Genomic DNA, 20,218 nt, shown 5'->3' with positions numbered 1-20,218 from the left:
TCCTAACAATTTTGAATTTAGACATAGTGAAATAATCTATAAAATTGGGCTAGATATTCCAACTAAACATGAGCACCATTCCATGCAAATATTGGGTTGAAAAAGGCACATCGCAGTCAAATTTGTCCTTTAATAGGGGAGTTACTCTGTTTCCTCATTGTAGTTAGCAACTCGATCAGCAAAGGCGGCTTATTTGGCTTCAAAGTATGAAATTGGAAAAAGAATAATAGTCTTCCACATTCCAGTTGTGAATAAATCCTACAAATAGTTTAATTCTTGCCTGTCCTGAAGGCAGAGGAGAAATATGGTGTGTCTGCAGGAGCAGGCTTTCATAATGGCCGGGAGTAAAAAACTAGTTCTGGTCTTCACTGGCCACGAGCTGGAGGCTGACCTGGGACTGGAATCAAATTTGAGTCATGGACTGTTTGGGTTGAACATTTTCCTAGCTTCTTGTGATTGCTAATTCGGGGCAGGAAAAGTATAGAAATAGGAAAGTGCTCTAAGTTTGAAGAAATTATGGTAATGTACGACTATTTGGGTAAGTTAAAGCTAACCTGAAAAGCAGCAGTTCTTCCTCTTAAATGTACTGAGGAATTGGGTGTATCATTTGCTGGCTACAGATTGTGGGTGCTACGTGTGTCTTAATCGGTACATATCTTCACCCAGAAAGGGGTGTGGGTAGGGGAACACGAAACCACTCCAAGCTCAAGGCACTTGGACTGTTACACAGCTCAAGGATTTGGGTTTTGTCTATTGGAAACAGGCTGAGCAAACTTTTTTTAATGGCAGTGAAGGCTCAGTCTATCCATCATGCTCATTTTGTGTGTTGTCTTGGACTTCGGCTTCCAAATAATTCATTATTTTCCTAAATAATGCCAGACTTCATCTAGGGCGTGCCCATGCCTGCAGCTTGGTCACCACAGCAGGATGCAGAGGAGGGGACTTGGCTAAAGTTTAGGGATTTTAATTCTCTATTTCCTCCCATCTGTTTTCTGTCTCAAATTGCTCTGCTTTCTCAGCTCCATATTCTAAGTCAACTTTTATTTTTAATTTCTTCACCTTTTAGCTAAGTGTGCAATTTTAGGCATTTCCCTCCTCACCTCCCTCCCCCTCCCAAGTTCTAGTTAGTTTTTCTCCAAATTGTTACTTTGTTTTTGAGTTGGTCTGTATCTTCATGGGTAGAGGTATTCCTCAGGTGTCTGGTAACCCTTGTGTCTGAGTTGAAGAGTGGCTAGTAAGGAGTAAAGCTGTGAGTAGTTTGTCAGCTGAAACAATGTGATCTGTTCTGGTGGCTTACTTGGGGAAACATATCATTTTGAAGTCTGCTAATTCTCAGCGTCCTGCCTGAAGGGTGATGGGCCATCTGCCAGTGTCCAGAAGCCAAGTGAGGTCAGAGGGTTGGGCTTCCGTGCACTGTACAGTAGGACAGTCCTGCCCCCAGTGGTGCCTAGTGTCCACCATTCCAGAGGCCCATTTGTCCTCTAGACCAGCGTCCAGTCTGACCGAGTGACGGGGCTCTTGCCCAGCTGTGCAGCATAGAACTAAGGACCTGGGATTTGAATGCTAAGACTTCCAGGAGATGCCTTTGTCAGAGGTCGGGACTGGCCAGTTCCTGCACCTCTTAGAATTCACTGTTTTCCCTACTGCCTGCTTGGGACTCTTTCCTCCAGCTGCTGAGTAATTTACTAATCTGCCTGTCTGTCGTGTTTCTCCCCTTAACTCCCTTTTAGTTCAGGAAGAAAAAGCATAGCGCATTCACCACTTGCCCCTCGGTGTATAACCAGATGCATAAACCTTGATGGCAAGTAAACAGGCCTTTTAGATTTTGGGAGACCAAATGATCTCCATCTGCCTCATAGCACTTCATTTAGGAGGGATTTTAAAGGTATTCTGATAATCCAAAATAGAAAAAAGTTAAGTTTTTGCTCAAAGTTACAGGAATAGTATATGACAGTATTTTAACATTTGACTTGAACCAACAATCCTTTTATCATAGTGACATACTGTGATACAGTGTTTTAATTTCTGCATTTATCTAAAATTGTTCTTTTTGAGCTTAATGAGTGGTATGCTTCTAGGTTGTAACTTATGCAGTACTTAGTTCCACATACCCTGAGCTTTTGTGGCTACAAACTGGTTTTAATGCACTGAAGGCACTTTGTTTCAGTGCTCAGTTACATCCCTCTGTCAAGTATTTGTCAGTCAAAGAACTCTAGTGGTTCCCAAAAGAAAAGCAACATTTAAAAGTGCTGCTTAAGAATAGGTTTGGTTGCCTGGCTGGGCGTGGCTTAGCGATTGAGCATCGACCTAGGATCCAGGAGGGTTAGATCCTCAGTCAGGGCACATGCCGGGGTTGCGGGTTCGATCCCCAGTAGGGGGCGTGCAGGAGGCAGCCGGTCAGTGATTTCATCATGTCTCTCCCTCCCTCTGAAGTCAATAAAGAGAAATATTTCTTAAGAAGAATGGGTTTAGCTAATATACCTTTTTTATGCCCTCATAAGAACTGGGTCTAGAATATTTTAGACTGATGGAAAGGTCAGGGAAGGGCAAAAAATTGTAGAGCTGAGCATAGAAGTTCATCCACATTCAAGGGGCAAGTTTTACTTCCAAGTGGCATGATGCTATGCCCGCTCCCTTTTAAGTGCAGTGAGTTTCACTATAACTTGAGATCTTTCCTAAAAATCATTACACTGTGAAATTGCAGTGGGCTGATGGGAACAGCGGGGTTCAGAGCAAAACACTCAAACTTTGTCAGTGCAACATTACAATATTGATACAACAAAACAGTACAGTTTTACACATGAAATGTATAAATATACAATCACTGTAGCACTTTACCTTGAAAAAGACCCACAGTTGTGGAAGGGTCGCAGCTTGTGAAGTGGGAGGAGGGTTACCGGAAATGATGGGAAATTGTATCAGTTGGTGAACCGAAGTAGCTGATAGATAATTGAGGAATGTGCACTTTGTATGTCCCTAAACAGTTTGATTCAACTGGGTGCAGCTTTCTGCTTTCCCTGGTGTTTCTATAAGACAAAAATTAGGTTAGGAGTCATGAAGTTTGTTTTCGTTACACTGATCCCTAATAAATCACCCTGAAACAAAGTGGCTTCAAAACGTAGTAGAACTGATTTATTTTCACCCTGCTAAGAGTAGAGTTGAAGGGCTATTAGGCTCAAAATGCTTCTCCGACAAAGGCCCCATGCAGTTGCTGTTGGTGGGAAGAGCTCAGACCTGTCAGGCTTCAGGAATGCAGCTCAGGAAGAGCTCAGGGGCTGGGCAGCAGTGGCAGATTCTCCCACTAGAGGGAGCCTGTGGATCACTTTTGCTCACAATGCCCTGGAAGTTGCGACAGACTTTTTCTCAGTGTACTTAGCTGATTGCATGTCGCAGTAAAAGCATGTTTCCGAAGGTCACGAGTGCCCCTGCATCTCTGCCCTTCGCATTCATTGCTGCAGTGGGTTTTGAGGTGGGTGGAGCCAGAAGGAAGAGGTGATTCCTGCCTCACTCCCCCCCCCCCACCTCCCCAAGCTGGCAGCAAGAGCCTTTGCCACTCACTGCAAATCTCAAAAGTACAGGTTTCCAGTTATAACAGCTTCTGAGCCCAATGTGAACCGGCATTCCTGGGTGTGAGGCAATGGAACCAAAGGCCAGAGACCTGGGTGCTCAAGGGATGTGGCTTTTTCCAGGTGCGTTTTGAACTCCCAAGTTGGATGACGAGGCCCACCAAGGACATGCCTATGGCCACACCAAGCCAAGTTTCCTTAGATTGATGCATCCAGGGAGCCCACACTCCAGGTAAGCTTCATAGCCTCTCAGTCTGAGAGGGTTAGGATGGGCTTTTTGGAGGGCCGGGTGGTTGAGGCAGCTAGCAAAGCAGAGAAGAAGTAGGACTGGTTGGTTGGGAGAATGGGGACCTTTGCTGATTTGTTTAGGCTCAAAGAAGGGACATTATATCTGTGGGGAAAGTTCCCTGTGCAGCTGATTCTTTGCTAGTTCAATGGGTCTTTTTTTGTGTGATTTAAAAGTTAAGATTTTTTTTTTTTTTTAATGAGGTGTTCAATTTTTGGAAATACTGCCTTTTTATTTATTTTTTTAATACTCACCTGTGGATATTTTTTCCATTGCTTTTCAGAGAGTGTAGAAGGGAGAGAGAGAGAGAAACATTGATTGGTTGCCTCCCCCACATGCCCAGACCGGGGCTGGAGCCTGCAACTGAGGTACGTGCCCTTGGCCACAATCAAACCCAGGACCCTTCAGTCGGGGGGGGGGGGCCCTCTAACCACTGGGCCAAACCAACTAGGGCCAAAGTTAAGATCTTGAAAGCAGTCAACTGGTTTCTCACTGTGCTATCTTTCGGAAGCTCCTGAGGACACAGGCTGCATCTTTTTCGTATTTCCAGAGCCCGGCACTTAGCAGATGCCGTTGGATGGATGAACGAATTCACTTCTGGTTCTCCTGGGCTTGTCCCGGGAGGGGTGAGCAGAACACATATTACCCCAGGGGCAAGCAAACAGGGCAGAGTAGTCATCACACGCTCATGCACACAGGTATCAAACAAGTGTTTATGAAGCGCCTACTTCATGCCACATGCTGGGCCAGGTGCTGGGCCAGGTGCTGGGCACAGCAGGACGGGCAAACCAGGCACAACAGTGTCCTGAGGGAGACAGGCATGGATCAAGTCAACAAACACCTGTAAGACTAGGAGGGGTCGCAGATGTGAAGGAGCAGCGTGCAGTGCCAAAGAGCACTGATGGGTGTTTAGCTTGATCTGAAGATTTCCTGGTAAAACGATAGTTGCCCTGGGATGTGAAGGAAGAGCTGGAGTAACTAGATGAAGAGATGGAGGGAGAACGTTCCACGCGAGGGGTACAGCATGGGCCAAAGCCGTGGGGGGGAAAGTCAAGGGCCTGAGAAAGAAAGCCAGTACCCCTGGAGCTTAGAGACTCCTCTAACACAAGCATGGAGCAGGGCCCTGCAGGCCTTTTGAATGGGTATCTATTTCTATCCTAAGAGAGGTGGCCCCCGGAGTCCGTAGGACATAATTGACTTTGTGTTTCAAAGGGATTGGTCCGGCTTCATTGCAGAGAAAGGACCTGAGCAGAGTGAGAGCTGGAAGTGGAAGCTGGTTAGGCTCCTGTGTTGGGACTGGATGGGGGCGCGGAGCTGGAGGGCAGGAAGGGTCGAAGGGCCGTTTCAGAGGGAACCGGGCAAGACTTGACGTGAGCCGGATCAAGATGGAGAAGCGGATGGCAGATGCCTCTCCATTCCCAGCTGCTCAGGCTGGATCACGGGCTCGGTCACCCACATGGGTCGCAGCAGGAGGACCAGGTTTGAGGAAAGGCTTGGAAGTGTGGTCTTGGGCTTGTTGCACTTGAGGTGAGAATTGGGGATGGGAATCAAGTGTGGACGTGAGCAGGAGGCTGGACATTCAGTCTGGAGCTTGGAGAGGCTGCATATAGCACAACTGATGACTGCTAGGGGACAAATGTCTTGGTTCCCACACTCGTCTTGAGAAGTGACAGTGGCACTCTTTGGGTCACAGTAGTGCTCTGGGTGGGTGGGGGTCTTTGGAGGGAGTTCAGCCACTTTTCTTTCAAAATCCCCAGGTGGGATTCATGGAGACAAGCATAGCCCTGGAAGTGGATCCAGGAAGGGGAAGGTGTCACCATGAAAGTGCTGGCCCGTTCTGGTTTGCAGCTGGGAGCATGGAAGGAGGGGATTACAAGTCTTCACACCCCCTGCCCTACAGTCATTCACATCTAACCGGCCGGCACCTCAGTTACCTGGAGTTACCGTGCACCCCAAGTGTGTAAGAGACTGAGAAATGGGATAACACGGCTCATAGCAGAGACACGTCATCAGACCTTTGGGTGTCCCAGAGGTTAGTACTGGTCCAGTCTCTTCAAATTCAACATTCAAAATGTTCTAGAAACCCAAAGCTTTTTGTTTAGTGTGGTGAAAACTCATTTGGTCGCAAAACCTGACCTGACATGAAGCTGTTTATAGTGTTTGTTTATCCTACTTAATGTGACTAGTCATACATTTTGCCACAGGAATGTGGTGTGTTTGATTACAGGGTGTTGTCCAGACCCCGATGGGGGGGGGGGTGTTACCTTATATGTGTACGCTGAATAATTCTGAATTCCAAACACATCTGGCCTTCAGATTCTAGCTCAGGAGGCTAGTGGTCCATGTTACTATCAGCCTCTTTCGTATGGGATCCAGGGATCATAAAAGAAAATTTAAGTCTGCTAAAAACGATAATCCTGACAGTCAAGCAGGATCCCTTGTGGGAAAGGGAACGATGCTTTCGAGCACCCGGAGCTCTGCCAGACAGTGATCCAGACACTGAGGGCGGAGCGAGGGGAAGATGCGAGGCCTCTGCGTTCACAGAACTGACAATGTTTCTATTCCATAAAGAATGCGCCCGCGCACGCACACGGGCCTGCAACTATGAAACGCCGGAAGGACACACAAATCCTGAGTGTTCCTAGATACAGGCATTCTGCGCGACTTTTTTCCTCCACATCTTCAGCAGCGCTCAGGGCTCATTTTTAAAGGGGAGAGAGAGAAAGAGATGATCTTTACGAATTTCTGAGGACCAGACCGGGGCTGCGCTCGGCCTCCGCAGCCGGGCCCTCGCCGTGGGTGCGGGTGGGGTCCCTGCAGTGCTGAGGACGCACCAGCAGAGGGCGCTGCGCGCGCGGGGCTGGGGCGGGGCCGGGCCGCGGGGGCGCTTTTCTCCCCAGCAACACCGCCCGCGCGCGCGCCGCCAGGGTGGGGGGGGAGACTCGGGGCTTTCCCCGCCCGGCCCCCCTCGCCCCGCGCCCCGCCCCGCCCCCCGCCCGCCCGCCGAGCGCCCTGCAGGGGCGGCTCCCAGCTGCCGCGGCCTCTCCCGCGCCTCGCCCCGCGGGCTGGGCCGACCCGGGCGCGGCAGGCGGGGCCCCGCCCCTCGCACGCCCGCCCGCGCCACGCGGGAGGGGGAGGGGCCGCCGCCCTCCCGCCCCCGCCCCCCGGCGCCGCCCGCCCCGCCCCCGCCTTTCCGCGGGGTTGGCAGGGCAGTGGCCGACTTGTACTTTGGAGCCGGATGGGGAGACGTGACAGCCGAGACGCGGGCTGCGCCGGGAACAGGCGCGGGAGGGGGAGGCCACGTCCCTGGGCCCCACGCGGCTGCGGCGGGTGGGGCGGGGGAGGGGCGCCGGGTCCCCGAGGCAGGGCCGGGCAGTGGCTCCTCCCGGCGCTCGGGGCCCTGGCCCTGGCCCTTGGCCCCGGCTTTGCGCGCGGACACGGTTCCTCTGGCGCCACCCCTGCGGCGGAAGCGCCTGGCTCTGGAGCGCGGCTAGGTCCCCCTCCCCTCCCCCTCCCCCCCCCACAGTAGGTGGTCCGGCCGCCCCCACCCGCGGCGGCAGAAGGAATTTATGGAGCCCCATCCAGCCACAACTGAATCCCAGGAATTCCTCGGGCCGGCCTCAGTTTCCGAATCTGTAAAATTGGAAAACGAATACCCACTTGCCAGTGGACCCGCAGGCTTCCCCACCAGGGAAGTTTGGGAGGCTACCGGGCGAGGTGGCATGGGGGGATCCCAAGGGGGAGCAAAATTGTCCATCCCTACAGGGCCATCTCCTGGCACCTCTTCTGCATTTCCCAAGACCTCTGACAATCTTGCTTGCCCACATTTTGGCCAAGGAAGACATTCCAATGAACACTGATTACTGAGAGTTTCCTCTCGCGATGGGGGTTCAAAGGGAGACGACACAAACATTTCAGTGACACATTTCCCTTTGGTTTAATGCCCAAACCCTAGAATTAAGTGTGGCTTTTCTAGGGTTCCGATTGCAGTGTTTGAGATGAAAAACTTATTTACATAGGGCCTCAGATATGGCTTCAGGGTCCTCCCCAAAGCCTGTAGAGTGGGGAAGTGGGGGTGGACAAATGCTGAGAGACCTGTGAGGGCCAGACTTGGGGATTTCCCCTCAATTTGTGAAAGGAGTTACTAGCAAAACTGGAGGAACAATGCTCCCTGAAATTTACCTCCATGCTGGAGTGATTTATCTCAAGACATCTACAAGAACCTTTGGAGCAGGAATCATCACCTCCATTTGTCAGGGAAGAAAGCTGAGGACCTGGTTGCCCAGATCCCCAATCTGTCCTTAGCCGGATCATCTTCCCTTTCTCAGGGCCAGTGTTGCAAGAGATGGTACCCCCTCCACCCAGGCCCCTTCCATGTTTGCGGAGTCCATGGGAAATCGCTGCAGTTCCTACTGACACCTGGTTCTCCTGCAGTGAGGTTCGAGGTGGTTATCACTGGCTTGAAAGGCCAGTTGGCTCTTGGGAAACAAACAGAAGCCTTACCCTCCCTTCCTGTTGGAAATTTTGGCCTCAGCTGCTGAGCGGATGCCTGTGAAACACATTTCAAGTCCCGGCTCAGGGAGTCCAACTGCTCCTGGAGATCTGCCAAGGCCAGGCTCAGGGCAGTCTGAAGACCAGGAGGCCCTGCTCTGGGTGTGGGCCTGACCAGACACTCGTGATGGTGACCATCTGCATCAGGGGTTCTCATCCCTATACCCACTGAAAGAATGCTAACGTCTGAGCTCCTCCCCACACTAACGAAATCAAATTTCCAGGAGGGGGCCCATGCAGCAAAATTTTTGTTTTCTAAAGCATCCCCAGGTAATTCCAATTACCTGAAGTATTTGAAATCTGAACAAAAGAGGATTTGTATTAAATACCAACTGATATAAGCCACGCAAGGCAGTGAGGCTCCCGCAGCTGTGACTGCGCAAGATGATGGGATTCTTGGAAGGACTTCTGTCTGGGAACTGGTATGACTCAGTGCCCGGGGGGCAGAGGGTGGAACCTCATGGCTCCAGGGCCCCTTGGGCCACTGTGCCTGCTTCTGAGATCCACATCTGTGTTGCTGGGCCAGGCCACTGACGCTCCTGTTGAGCCTCAGTTCTTCCAGTCCAACTGGATTGTTTGCCATTCCCAGAACTCACCCTGCTCTTTCCTGCCTCCAGGTTTTGGTTCCAGGCATCTATTTGCGTTTGGGATGTCTGTCCTTTCCCCATCTGTTCAAATCATTCTTCAAGGTCCCTGCCTTAATGCCAGCTCCACCAGGGCTTGTGTGTGCCTGCAGCCCACTTCCCATTTTGTCACTGCTCAAGATGTGCCCAGGACTGTCTCCCTGGCCGGGCTGTAGAGGCAGGAAGGGTGAGGACCCCTCAGACCCCTCTGCAACTCTTCCTTCCCCCACCTGTCATTGGGGGTGGGTGGCATCTTGCATAGAGGAGCCTTACACATTTCTTGAATGCTGTCGAATGTGTCCCTGTCCCAGGACAGGATCGACAGTCACACAGAGCAATCCTCTCTCTGCTCACCCCCTTGCCTGATAGCTGTCTGGCCCCTCTGTTCCATTTCCTGAGCGCTGGGGCCCTTGTGGTTAGCCAGCAGTAACAGGAAAGGGCTGGGGCCTGGCCTTGACCCAGCACGTGGTTGTCTGCAGCACCGGGGCCTCTGCCCCACAGGGGCGGGGTGGAGTGAGGGCGGGAATGCGGCGTCCAGGCCCTGGGTGCTGCTGCGGCCTCTCCCCAGACAGCCCCAAAGTCTTAAAGGGAGGGGGGCGCTCGGGCGTGCGCGAGGCAGCCTCCGGCCCGCACCGCACCGCACCCCTGCGTTTGCCCCGCTGGGGCCGAGGCTCGGCAACTGCGCGAGGGGAGCGAGGCCCAGACGCCGCCCGCAGGTGGCTGGGGGTGCGGGACCTGATCCGTGCTCCTGTCGCCCGCCCGCGCCGCAGGCGACCCCGGCCCGCAGCGCCCCTGCCGCCGCAGCCTTGGGGTTCTCCGGCCCCGCGCGCCCCAAAGGACCTCGTGGGCGGCCGCCAGCCGGGCCGCTCCCCGCATCCCCCCGCCCCGGGCCGCACAGCAGGGCTTTCTGATGAGTCAGCAGGAGCCGGGAGCCCCCCCCCCCGCACACCCCCCGGCGCATCTGCTTCGGTGACGCAGCGTCACTCACCGGCGCCCCGCACCCGGCTCCCGGGTCCTCCCGCCCGCCCCAGCGCCCGGCACCCTCCCCCCACGCCCCCCCACTCCCGGGCCCGACTCCACGCTGACGTCAGACGCCGGCCACCCTCTGAGTCAACAGTTCCCGAAGCCGAGCCCACTGCCGGGGGCGGGGAGCGCGCGGGCGCGGGGGCGGCGCTGCGCGGGAGGGGGCGGCCCTGGCCCCGGGCCGCGGGGGGCGGGGGTGGGTGCGGACCGGCGGGACTTTTACGAGAAGTCACTGGGGCGTGGGGGGGAGTGGGCGGGGAAAGAGGGTGAAAACCAGCCGCGGGTCTGCCGGGCGCGGAGGGAACCCGCAGCCCTGGAGCCACGTGCTGAAGCGGGCAGGGGTGGGCGGCTGGGCGGCCGGGCTGACGGGGGAGGGGGGACCCCTGCTGGGAAGGGCCCCGGGCTAAGCGTCTGGGAGGAAAGGAACCGCCGGAGGACACCCTCGGCCCCTTGGGCCGGGATAATTCGGCGCAGTTCCCCGTGGTGGGCGCAGCTGTGGCCTGGGGCTCGCCCTGCGCGGAGGAGCGCACGGCCTAGTCTAACCCTGCAGGCTGCCCCCCCACCCCCACCCCACCCCCACGGCTGCCCCCCCACCCCCACCCCACCCCACCCCCACGGCTGCCCCCCCACCCCCACCCCACCCCACCCCCACGGCTGCCCCGGGTTAAGGCGTGGGGAGCCTCAGTAAAGCGCGGGTAGGTGGCGGCCCAGTGGGGGGGAGGGTGTGGGGAGGAGTGAAGCCTGGCGGCAGAGGAATTGGCGCTGGCGAAGGACCTCACTGGAGCCCTGGGAAAGGCGAGTGTCCTGCTACCGGAGGATTTGGGCCAAGCCCCCGAGGGGAATGGGTTAGCTGTGGGAAGGAGTGGGGTGTTGGGAGGAGCCTGGGCTTCCCCTGGTGTCAAGGCTGGAGGTCTGCGGGCTGCTTCCGAGTCGGTGCTCGGTGACCATTTGGAGAGGCTGCGTCCTGTGGTTCCAGGGTGCTGGGGGAGGGCAAAAGATCCTTTACAAAGCGCCCACCTGAAGTGGCCTAAGGGACACCTGGAAGCTTCTCTATGCCTGACAGGTCTCCCTGCTCGTGTCAGACAGGGGAGAGGAGCCAGCAGGACAGAATGGCCGGAACAGCAGTCTGCCTGGACAGGCATCTGGTTTCTGCCCCTCCCACCGCACCCACCGCACCCACCGCCCCTTGACCGCCAGGATGCGCAAGACAACTGTCACTGGTGCGCTTCCAGCTGAAATTCAGTCTCTCTCAGCCTCTTTCCGGGATGTGACCTGCCGTTGTTTCCAAAGCCAGGGCTCAACCAGTGATGCCCGCCCGCCCGGGGAGGGGGTGTCTGTGTCTCATCTTGCGGCCAACAGCTGGGTGAGCAAAACCCGCCCGGTCTGTCCAGAGCTGCTGCCACCGCGGCCGCCACAGACCATGTGAGCTGCTGTTTGCCCCATTGACCCTCATTCAAACTCAAGCAGAGCAACAGCTCTAGGCCCTCTCCTTGGGCAGCCGTTTCCCAAGCGTGCGGGTGGGCGGCTCATTTCTGCCAAGCTATCCAGCTCGAAATAGCATTGAACCAGACTTCTGGGAAGCCCTGTGCTCCAGGCCTCTGTAGAAAAGAGTGGAAAATGACAGCTCTTGGGAAACCAAGGGGTCTCGTTTTCTGAGATGGGACAAGATGCAGAGCCCTGTGATGTCAGAGGGCAAAAACAGTGGTGAGGGATTGGTATGGAAAATGTTAGTTGTGGCAAGTCCCCGGCCCGGTGTGGTTGCCCTTCTGGGAAGTTGGTGGGCTGGACCAGTGGGGATTATCCTGGCAGCTAAGGCCAGGTGCAGGAGGAGGCCGTGGCCAGATGCTGAAGCCACAAACACCACAACCCCCAACTTCCACATTTGTTTTTCAGGCTGAGAACTCTGCTGGTGGGGGTTGCCTCCTCCACTGTTTCAAATTCTGATTTCTCATATTTCAGGCTTGGGCCAGATCAGCTGCCACCTTCTCTGTGAAACTGCTTTCTCCCATCCCATTGAGTGCTCTTGGCCCTGGGCACCTCCACATAACACTTACCCTGCCTTGCTTGGCCTGAGAGGTTTATGCTGTAGTCAACTTCCTGCTCCACCCAGAGGCCCTCTGGGAGGCCCGAGTTACATCTCAGCAGCTCCTACTATGGGGAACTCCTGGGGAAGTGCATTAGCTGTCAGCTCTGCCCTCTTCTGCCCCATGTGTGGCCTGATAGGCTTTCTTTGTGTCTGCTTCCAGGACAGCCTCATCTTGGATTTTGACCCAGCCTGCTCTTTGCCTGAGAGTTCATCCCAGCCTTTGGGACCCTGGCCCATCATCCTGATAGACTCCTGGCAGCCATTCAACAGGAAGAGCCTTCGCTCCCTTCCTTAGCAATTGGAACTAGAGCAGGAGGGTCGATGGAATATAAGTGTGCCTCATTAAAACTGTTGTGTTGTGTATAAATCCCCACTCAGGACCACAGGTGGGGTCTCACTTGAACTGACCTAACATGTCAGGTGTAAATTTTCATGCATACAAAAAGTCAGGGGCCTCACAAAACTTTTTCAAAGCATACCAATGAATATAAGATTCCTCGTATGCATTTAGAGGGCTCACTTTCCTTGCAACTTTTTGGGAACAAATGTATTGAAAGTGAGATACAAGATTAGGAGATGAGTTAGCAGGGATCAGACTATTTTCAGGGGTCAGGTAATAAAATTCTGTATTATTGCAGATGCCAAAAAAGTTGGAAACGAAAGTGAGCTGGACTGGGAACATTTCCCTCAAATGGTTTGGCAAAACTCTCCCAAATATCTAGCATCCCTTGGTAGCATTTATCACTTAACTGATAAATTTATCACAAGCCATCCTTGAGCACATAATGGAGCAGAGAGTGGGAGACTCTGTGTTAGGAACCTTTGGATCCACCTCTGGCTCTGCCACGTCCAAGTTCTGCCACGTGGGACCACCTGTTCACTGTCTGTGCCTGGGTTTCTTTCCCTGTAAAATAGAGAGCGTTCTACCTGCCTCTTAGAGCTCTTGTGAGGACCAGAGGACGAGACTCCCAATGGACACACAGTGAAGAGCAGCTTACCATATTTTAGACTTTCCGTGGGGTACAACTTCCTACATGTATATAATCTTTTCCATCTGGGGTTCTTTAGATCAGGTTCTGTCCAGGGTGAAGATCAAACTGAGAGCAATTCATTCTTTCAGAAGCTTTGGGAGAAAAGACCCACATTTCTAGAAGGAAGGAATTTAATAGCAGCAAATCTACCAACCGATAGGGCCTGAGAGAAACCTGATAATGAATCAGTCTGAGGCCTAGTCAGTGACAAAGATGACCTTTGCCCGGACACTAGGCCCTGAATGAGGCTTTAATCCAGGAGTTGTTGAGAGAGCTTAATAAATACTTAGTCCATTGAATCGAATCCAAGAGTTGGAAGAAAAATGCAAAGTTTAGGTTTTGTGTATGCCTCCACCATCTGAGATATGGCCCAGGGAAGACACTAAACCAGACCCTGCTTGTAGTGGAGATGGGATCCAGAGCCTCGTGCCGGGCCCTGGACTCTTGCTTCTGTGAATGGGGGCAGGAAGGACACATTAACTGACTGTATTGGACGCCCTTCTGAGAGGGAGCAAGAACTGTCCTTTGCACCTTAGCTCTTTCTGGCCCAGCTGACACCAATTCAGGGAAGATATGGTATATTGCTTTCCTAGGACTGCGTAACCATGCACCACAAATGGGTATCTTAAACACCTTGCTGACCAGCTATTTTGAGTCAAAACTCGCCCATGCAGCCAGCTTCTTTTCTGCACTTGAACACTCGTGACTGGTTAGCAAGGTGTTTAAAATTACTTAAATTAATGGAAGTGCAGACACGAGTTACCTCGTGACCGGTCAGCAATGTTCGGACATGGAAACACGTGTATACTCATGATGGGTCAGCAAGGTGTCATTGATTACACCTGCAAGGAACCTGTTTCCAAGTAAGGCCATAGTCACAGGTACCAGGGCTTAGGACTTCACAGTATCTCTTTTAGGAAAAACAACCCATAATATATGGTAAGAGTGATAAACAGGCCGCAGCACAGGCCGAGGGGTAGTCAACACAGGGTGTTCCACTATATGCCAGCAAGCAGGCAAATTGAGGCCCCAAGTCTATCTAGCAGGAGCCTCAAAAACATTCATATCCTTTAATCTAGGGACCCACCTCTAGGAAGTCATCGAAAATGATAAAACCATGCACAGAAGTATTTATTTTAATATTGTTTGTAATAATTACTGGGGATAACTTCAGTGTCCAGCAGTTAGGGATGGTTATTAAAATAAGGCATGTCCACATGAGGGGATATTGTGTAGCCTTTAGAAATGATATTTCCAGAAAAAAAAAATAACAGGAAAAGTGAAATTATATACTTAGCATGTTGTCGACTTTATAAAATATACAAGGAAGGAAAAAGGTCAACAATATGTTAATACCGCCCCTCCCCCACTTTCATGGAGAAATTGAGTGATTTTGTTATTTTAAAAAATTATGGCATTATATAAGTTATTTGCATTAACTTTATAACCAAGGAGGAAAAAAAACTAATGATCTTTTAAAAATAGATTATAAATAGTTTCCTGGAGCATACATTCCAGGAAAGTTCTGGCTGGGAGGAGAGCAGCAGCTGCTGGGTGTCCAGCTGATTTCTGCGCTTATAAACCACAGTCATCATCCCCTTGGAGCTTTTCAGCATGTAGCTGGGTGGCAGCTTGCATCAGAATTACCCATGATGCTTATTTTAAATACAGCATTCTAGGTCCCACCCCAGACCTACTATATCAGGATCTCTGGGTGCAGGGCCCAGGAATTTGCATTCTCACAGGCTCTGCATATGAGACTCAGTTCCCCCTGCCTGAGAGGCTGTGAGCAAGCCACTCATCAATGACCCAGTGTGGTTTGTCACACCAGCCACCGATGCCCTCTCAGCCTGCACTCTGCTTTGAAGAATAAAACCAAATAAGCAGAGAAGTTATTCTTTTAATAAAGTCCATGTTAGGTTGTCGCACCTAAGATGGGAAGCTGTGGAACACAATATTCAAAAGAATAGAAAATTTGTAATTGTGTTTTATTTTGGAATCCAGTGGCAGCAGATTGCAGTTCTTCATTTATGGCTAACAATTAAAACGAGTTAACATTCCCAGACCCCCCTAGTTTGGGGTTCAGAAAGTTGCAGGAAGACATCAGCCCACAGTGAAAGGTTTGCCCATTAATAGGGGGTATTTCAAGTGCAGGTAGTTGAGAATCATAATTATAGACGTCATTTCTTTTAACTTCCAACCTTGAGGTTTCCTTTATTGCCTGGCTTATGGGAGCAATGTCAGAGGACAGAGGCCGGTAGAAAGTTCTCCACTTTAAGGTGTGTCCTGGCCCAGGGCAGGGTTGGGGTGAAGGCCCGTCCAGGCCTGCGGTGCTGTGACTTGTCGAGACCCAGGGAGCCCAGCATGCTCAGGGGGCCGAACAGCTGTGCAATTAGCCAGCTCATCAGCGGGTGCAATTCAGCACCACAGACAGGCAGTGATCCAAGGTATCAGTCTACACTTGCTGCTTCCGGAGTTGGTCATAGGCTCTTAGGTGAGCCATCCTGAATGAAATACGTGTCTTCGTGTGGGAGCAATCAGAAAAAAGAACCAGAACAGCAACTGTGAAACTGCCTCTCGCCTCCTGGAAGGGGTCATGTTCCTTTTCTGTGCCTTGGCACAGATGGCTTCAGGATGCCCTGCTTCTGACCCCAGTTTCAGGGCAAAAGGAGGCAGGCTCCTGAGGGGTGAAGTGCTGGGCACCTAAACAGCACCTTCCATACGCGCTTTGTGATCATCCCCAGCACTCTGGCTCGAGCTGGATGTCCCCGCGGTGGCAGAGGAGAGCTGGTCAGGCGTGGCTGCCTCCCGCTCGCAGCTTGGGAAGGGCCTGGGCTGTCAGCGGCTGAGCAAAGGGCCCAGGGTCAGGCCAGCTGCTCCTCCCAGATGCCCCTCTTTCCTGCAGCACAGGGAGGAAGCAGGGGAAGGAGGCCAAAAGGGTTAGGACCCATCAAGGAGGAAAAAATGCGAAAGGAGCCCTGTATCTTTCAAACAACATGTAATTAGCTCCCAGCAGAAGATGCCACAGATTCATAATGGCAGCCGACAGCGGGGGAGGAAGGCTCTGACAAGCGTGAGATTTCTCGTGGGTTTTTTAATTTAATTTTTTAAAGGAACATGAACAGTTGCAATTATAATCATGGCCCTTCAGTGAAGGTGTATCCCCAGCAACAAGCCAGATCATGCGGTATCCCACCCCCACCCAGGCAGGTTGACCCAGAAGGGCTTTTTGGCCTCTGAGCTCTCTCCTGGACCTGGTGGCCAGCCGTGTATCCCTGGTGACCCAGGGTGGGCCTGTCAGCAGCCCCTGCTCCTTCTGCCTGCCCCAGGGTGACAGCCAGCCCCAGGGCCCTCTCCTCTCCTTGACAGCAGTCCCTGGAGCCACCTTGGCTTCCAGCCAGAGGCTCCCAGGGTAAGCTTCTGACAAAACCCAGGCCTCCTCCCAAGTGCCCTACCCTCAGTAGGGCGGCTGCACCCCGTGAGGAGGAAGCACAGCTGGAGAGGAAAGATGGGGAGCCAGGATGGCTCCAGGTGGGCAGTATCTGGACGCCGGCCAGGACAAACGGGGCCAACCTTCTCCCAGGCACAAAGAGCTCTCTGTGAGAGACACGCCCAGCCCCGTGTGTAATCTGGGAGGCTCCTGCTTCTGAACACAAAAGAGACCCATTCCCACACCAGCCTAGGTGTGGCCTGTAGGCAGAACCCTGCTGGGCAGGCCCTGTGGGCTCCTGGTGAGCCACCTGGGTGACTTCAGTCCTCATTATGATCTGGTCTGGACCTGAAGATGGAGAGAGGCCTGGAGCCAGCTACCTCTTCTTCCTTTGGGAAGAGCCTTCCTAGGTCCACCATACACACTCTATCTATCATCTATATCTATCTATCTATCTATCTATCTATCTATCTATCTATCTATCTATCAATCTATCTACCTACCTATCAAGCATTGATCTCTTTCTCTCTCTAATAGGCACACTCACGTGCACACGCACACACTTGGAGTCTAAATGAGAGAAGATCCCTAACTTAACCATACTTAGACTAGTCAACTTGCAGACACTTCCCCCAACCCCCAAGCTATTGCCAAAGAAATCAGGCAAGGAAGCATGTAATAATAAACCACCGTACTGACCATGACAAATTATCACTTTCTTTAGAACTCAGTCTCTCCCTGCCACTAAGTGTCTCCTCAGTATAACCCTGCTATGCATGAAAAAAAGGGAAGGAATGACGGACAGACACTTGGGTAGGCAAAATAACATGGGAGATATATTGAAAGGGTCCATGCTGTTGTGTTTTTCAGCCAAGCTTGAGGTTCATCTGGGGTCTGTGCCGTGGAAAGGGATCTGCCAGGGAGTTAAAAGCCCTCAGTGGGCCTGTGGGCTCTGTGTTTTAAAATGAAAGAGTTGGAGTATGATTTCTAAGGTCTCTTCAGCATTTAGTAATCGGTTCAGGCCTGAAAGCCACAAGGCCCTGTGGCCGTGCACCAGAACCGGCTGCCCCCCCTGTGTATCAGGTGGGCTCTGCAGGTGCCTGCAGTGGGAGTGGCGGGCACGGTCTGCCCGACCACGGCTGAGTCGATGGTGACGGATGGAAAGCGCAATCTTTGAATGGAGGACCGTTCTCTGTCCTGTAGCCCCAGTGCTGTGAATTATGAAGAAATGAAGACGACACTCTTATCGAATGTTTACTGTTGGACACCATCCATGTACCAGTAAATAAAACAGACGAAATTCCCTGGCCAGCAGCTTACATTGGATACAAAAGCCTAGGAGCTTCCCCTCTGTATTCATTCCCAAGGGCTGCTGGAACCAAGTACCACAAGCTGGGTGGCTTAAATAACAAATGCATTTTCTCACAGTCCTGGAAGCTAGAAATCTGAGGTCAAGGTGTTGGCAGGGTTGGTTCCTTCTGGGGGCTGTGAGGGAGAACCTGGTCCCATGCCTCTCGCCAGCCTCCAGTGGCTTGCTGGACATCTTTGGCCTTCCTTGCCTTCTAGAAGCATCTTTCAAATGGCGTGCGCCCTTGCGTGATGGTGTCCAAGTGGACTAGGCAGGCACTTTCAGGTTTTCTCCACGGGGACCTGACCCAAGAGCAGAGAATGGGGAGCACAGATTCCATTTCCCACGTCTCCCCTTTCGTGCCCAGCGCTGTGTGCTGCCCACTGCCAGGACCGAATGTGGGCGAGTCCAGAGGACACCTGGCAAATCTAGATAGTAGCCAAGAAGCAGTGTTTGGTAAGCGTTCACAATGTGCCAGGCACTCTTCCAAACTCTTTATATTATTTGCCTCGTTTAATCCTCACAACAGCTTCATGAAATAGGGATGATGATTAGGCCCCTTTCACAGATGGGGAAACTGAGGCACAGAGAAATTAAGTAACTGAGTAGGTAGAGAGCCAGCAATTTGAATCCAGCAATTTTAGCCTGAGACCAAGAGATTAATCACTAGGCTTCCTAATGGATGGATGATGAAAGATGGAAGGAAAAGCTCCCCAGCCAGCACTCGGGCAAGGAGGGCGAGTGCCATGAAGCCGCTGCCCTGCCGACAACCTGGGGGCTCAGTGGAACTACCCTAGGGTGGCCTGTACGTTGTCTCGCACTCTCTGAGCCAAGGTGGGTGTGATGTTGGCCTGCGGCACCCTGACAAAGCCCTCGGGAATCCTGGGAGGGAGGCGTGGGAAGAGGCGGGAGGGCCAAGGGATGGGAGAACCCAAAGCTGGGGCTGCAGGGCCAGCCCAGGAGCTCTGCCTGGGGGCGAGGAGCCCACGTCAGAGAACTGGTTCTGAGCTTCCAGACTCATCTGGGCTGGGCAGGGAGGGCCCCACGCTGGCCTCTTGCCAAGGCGCTGCCTGAGGAGGGCCAGGATGCTCCCCTAGAGGAACAGCTGGGCCTGCCAGGGGCCAGGTGGCTTCCAGGGCAGGCTTCCCAGCTGAGGTGCATGTGGAGTGCAGCTCAGGTACCTGCCACAGGCCCAGTGGCAGAGACCCGGCACCTCTGTGCCTGGGACCTCTGTGCCTGCCGTGGAGGAGCCCTGGCCACTCCCTGCTCCGGTGACTTTGGATGTTAGAACATTGCTATTTCTATCACCCTGGGGAAAAAGGTGGGAAAGGAGCAGGAGACAAAAATAGAAGGGACACATGCCCACAGTCCCAAGCATCCCCAGCTGGGTATTTCCCTGTGGCCCTGCATAGGGCTGGGCCTCAGGCTCTGGACTGGGAGTGCGGGAGGCTCAATTTCAAGGGCATGCAGGCACCAGGGGTGTTCAGCATCACCAGTGAGCCCCTCTCCAGAGAGCTGGGACCTGCCTAGCGGCTCCCCTTTCCAAAGGAAAATGGTGCAAGGTGGCTGGGCTTTTCTTACAGAAAATGGAAGGGAAAGCTAAAAGAGTCTTGTCCTTCAGTAGAGTTGACAACAAGCCAAGAACGGGGCAGTTTCTTACATACTAGCAGGACGTTTCCCAGCACAAGGTAACAAAAATAAGAAAGACAAGTGAGGGATAGAAATGATCCACTGGAGGCTTTTATTATAATAGGAACTATGAAACATATAATTTAAAAGTTCAGGGTAAGAAGTGTTTGCAAACAGCAGTGTCCCAGAGTTTTAAAACCAGGTTAATATTTGCAACAACATGACAAACACCAATGCCTGTGTGCACCCTAATGTCTGAGAGGTCCACAGAGTAAGAAGCCGGGAAGATCTTCTTAGAATTTAAAGAGTAAGATGGGGCTAGGGTGGCCAGATAAAATGCAAGATGACCTGTTAAATTTGAATTCCAGATAAAAGGACGCATGTTTTGTTAGTATAAGTTTGTTCCAAATATTGTATGGGACATATCTATACTGAAAAATTATTTGTTGTTTATCTGAAAGGCTATCGTGTATTTTTATTTGCTCAATCTGTTAACCTGAGGTGAGCAAACTCCAGAAGAGAGGCTGGCAGACTCCAAGGAGGCCAGGCCTCAGGCTCCAGGCTGCAAGGTGGGGCCCTGGGAGGAGGCTCTGGGCCTCCTGGGGGAGCTCTGTCCCTCTGGAGGGAACAGGTGGGGCCCAGCAG

Source organism: Miniopterus schreibersii, assembly GCF_964146895.1.
Source record: "Miniopterus schreibersii genome assembly, chromosome: 17".
NCBI classification, from domain to species: Eukaryota; Metazoa; Chordata; class Mammalia; order Chiroptera; family Miniopteridae; genus Miniopterus; species Miniopterus schreibersii.
The sequence above is the reverse complement of the archived record's forward strand: the minus strand, read 5'-3'. Positions refer to the sequence as shown.